General features: G+C 35.2%; 1 non-coding gene across 1 annotated transcript; it reads right to left on the reverse strand.

Annotated features, from left to right (window-relative positions):
* Window positions 1-2,780: 2,780 nt before the first annotated feature.
* LOC120363433 (U6 spliceosomal RNA) lies at window positions 2,781-2,891 on the reverse strand. The gene has a single exon (XR_005578986.1). It is a non-coding gene; the product is annotated as a U6 spliceosomal RNA (small nuclear RNA).
* Window positions 2,892-3,784: the final 893 nt, after the last annotated feature.

A 3,784-nucleotide genomic window follows, 5' to 3' on the forward strand; every position in this document is an offset into this window, starting at 1 on the left:
TGTAATGAAAAATGGGGTCAATTCATCAGGAGAATACAACAATTTTATATACGCACCCAACGCTGGAGCATCAATATATATGAAGCAAATATTACTAAAAATAAAGAGAGAAATAGACATCCATACAATAATAGCTGGATACCTCAACATCCTACTGAAAGTAGGACAAACTATACAGACAGAAAATCAACAAAGAAACATTGGACTTATTCTGCACCACAGGCCAAATGTACCTAATAGATATTTACAGAACATTTCCTCTAACAGCCATGATATACACATTATTTTCCCTAGTAAGTGGATTGTTCTCAAGGACAGGTCATATATTAAGGCAAAAATTGAGACAGAAAACTCAAAAAAAAATTCAAATCACAATAATTAAAGACTTAAATGTAACACCTGAAATTATGAAACTACTAAAAGAAAACTTTGGGGAAATTCTCCAGGACACTGGTGTGGGCCAGTGTTTCTTGAGAAATACCTCAAAAGCACAGGCAACTAAAGCAAAAATGGACAAATGATATCACAGAAAGGTAAAAAGGTAAAAAGCTTCTGTGCAGCAAAGGAAACAATCGGCAAAATGAAGAGACAATCCACAGAATGGAGGTAAATATTGGCAAACTACCCATCTGACAAGAAATTAATAAACAATATATTAAGAGATACAACTCAATAGAAAAAAATCAAATAATATGATTTTAAAATGTGTAAAAGATCTGAATAGACATTTAACGAAGGAAGACATACAAATAGCCAACAGGCATAAGTAAATACACTCAACATCATTAATCATCAGAGAAAAGCAAATAAAAATCACAATGATATTCATCTTACACCAATTAAAATTGCTTTTACCCCCAAAACAGGCAATAATAAATTGTGAAAAAATGGAAACCCTTGTACATTGTTGGTGGGAATGTAAGTACAGCTACAGTGGAATGTAGTATGGAGGTTCCTCAAAAAACTAAAAATAGAGCTGCCATGTAATCTAGCAATCCCACTACTAGTTAATACAGGGGTCCCCAAACTTTTTACACAGGGGGCCAGTTCACTGTCCTCAGACCATTGGAGGGCCAGACTATGCAAGGTGTGACACCCTTCACAGCCAGCACTGCTGCCTCCACTATCCCAGACAGCGGTATACAGTGTCACAGGCCCAGCACCACCTCCAGTGCTGTATACAGGGATGGCGGTGATCAGCCTGTGACACTGTGTATACAGTGTCCTGGACATCTGCAGCAGCGGTGGGCCTCTTCTGTGGGAAGCCCACTGCTGCATTTTTCCCCTATTATAAGACACCTCCTAAAAATAAGACAGCCCCATCTTTTGGGGGTAAAATTAATATAAGACAGGGTCTTATAATAGGGAAAACTTGTGTAGTAATGTTGGGGGAGACTTTTGGGCAAAGAGAGGTTATAGGGGCCATTATGTTGTTGTACATTTAGGGGAGTATGGGGGCCACTGTACTGTGTAGTAATGGTTATAGTGCTTTGCCTTTCTTCCTACTTCTGCTGTTATTTCACACTGCTTCTGGTGATGTGGGGCGCCGCAGCTGCAGACCGGATGTGCGTCATATGATGCGCTTCCGGAGCCGTGACACGTGTGTCCCGCATCACTGGAAGTAGTACTGTATGTGAGCGACGCCGCACTTTGCGGCGCCGCTCACATACAGTACTCCAGGAACACAGGATCTGCATCCTGTGCTCCTCTCACTGACCACCAATGAAAGAGGTGCCCCTTCTTGAAGTGCAGTGGGGGCTGGATAAATGGCCTCAGGGAGCCACATGTGGCCCGTGGGCTGTAGTTTGGGGACCCCTGAGTTAATACATCCAAAAGCAAGAAAATCAGTATCTCAAAGCTATATCTGAACTTTCATGTTTATTGCAGCATTTTTCACAATAGACAAGAATTAGAATCAACCTAAGTATTTACCAACAGATAAATTGATAAAATATGTAGTACATTTTCATTGTTTATAATTCCTAATATTAATAATCTTTTATGATACAGAAAGCACTTTTACACACTAATTTTATTAAATGTTGGGCTAACATCAGTTTTATATGTTCATTGTACTATGATACATCTAACCAAGTGGGGAAAAAACCCAGTGTAGCTTATCTTTATTACAACTAAAAACTTAGGTCAACAACCTGAGGACTCTGAATAGTAAAACAATGTAACCAGATTGAGGCACAGAGTCAAAAGTTAAAGTTACCTGTATGGGTTGCATGTAAGTATTAACTTTTTTGCATGCTGTCTCTCACATGCTGTCTCTCTTTTTCTCTCTCTCATCACATGTAAGTTTGATTATTTGCATATAGCACAGTATGAATAAGTATTTGCTATATAAGATCCTTTACATACTAGCTTTGAAGAAACTGTTCTATTTCAGAAAAGACTTTTTAAAGCCTTAACCCCAGTCATGGTTTATTTGTGCCATTAAATAACTTTGTGAGTTGGATATATTTCTCTCCTTTTGAGCTCTCAAGATAACTTACGGCTCCTCAGCTTGTTATAAAGTTACATTCTATTGTCCAGACACAGTGTCAAAAAAAAAAAAAAAAAAAGTTACATTCTTTACTTACCATATGTAACAAACTCTGTATAAGGACTGTATAGACAAGGTATGAGGTCAGTTTTCCCAAAGTCTTTAATTGACTTTGTAAGTCACATTTTATTTCTGAAAGGAAAGTATGCCATTCCAATCAAAGCTTTGGTAAAAGAACCAGTTTCTCAAATTTTGTCCTTTTGCAAATGAAAACATATTCTTTAAAAAAAAAATTATGGAATGCTTCATGAATTTGCATGTCATCCTTGTGCAGAGGCCATGTTTATCTTTGTGTCATTCTAATTTTAGCATATGTATTGCCAAAATGATCATAGAAAACAAATTCTTATTACACTTATGCAAATAAATATATTGCCGTAAGTTGAGAATACTCAAAAATAGTTGAGAAACCAGATAGAGAGAAATATGCTCCAAATTTTGTTCATAGGATTATATATTACCCAATTGGTAAAAGCTGTAAATAGCTCAAAAGTTTTCTTCACTTTAAAAAATGAAGAATTAGCAATGTTTTAAGCAGAATCATAAAAGGATGATTTTACCCTCCTATTTGTTCAGTACACGCAGTTAACTACTGTTTTTTATTGAATGTGTGAACATTTCGTCGCTCCATGGGAGTCCTAAAAGTTTTTAACTCTTTTCTAAAGTCACAACTTCCAAAGTTATCTGAAACCTGCATTTAAGAACACCTATTGATAGTTTAAATAATAAAAACAGACTTTGAAAGAATACACAAGAAATGCAAGACAGCGGTATGTTTGGAATGTGAGAGGTTAAGATAAAAGTGCACCATTTAATAACATAAATTATGTGAGCATTTTGCCTATTTTGAAGTTAAGTCTATTAACTAAAATATAACAAATTACATTAACTAACGCTTGAGAAACTCAGATTGTTTCTCACCACAAATGTAGAAAATTTTAATAAATTTATAAGAATCAAAGACAGATGTATAAAATATTAACACATTAAGACCAATGAAATTTGGCTGAGAATAGAAAAATATCTAACAGGTTAAATGAGCAAAAACACTTATATTAAAAAAGAAAGAAAAACATTTTATGTAATTTAAGATTCATTTATTATGAAATAATTTCAAAAATATAAACAGAAAGATACATCTCAGCCTTAGGGAATAGCTATCAACCATTTATATAATTAATGTTAAATATGTAGATATAGGCCCACTAAGATGAGATTCAAAGCAAACATGCA

Source organism: Saimiri boliviensis, chromosome 4, assembly GCF_048565385.1.
Source record: "Saimiri boliviensis isolate mSaiBol1 chromosome 4, mSaiBol1.pri, whole genome shotgun sequence".
NCBI classification, from domain to species: domain Eukaryota; kingdom Metazoa; phylum Chordata; class Mammalia; order Primates; family Cebidae; genus Saimiri; species Saimiri boliviensis.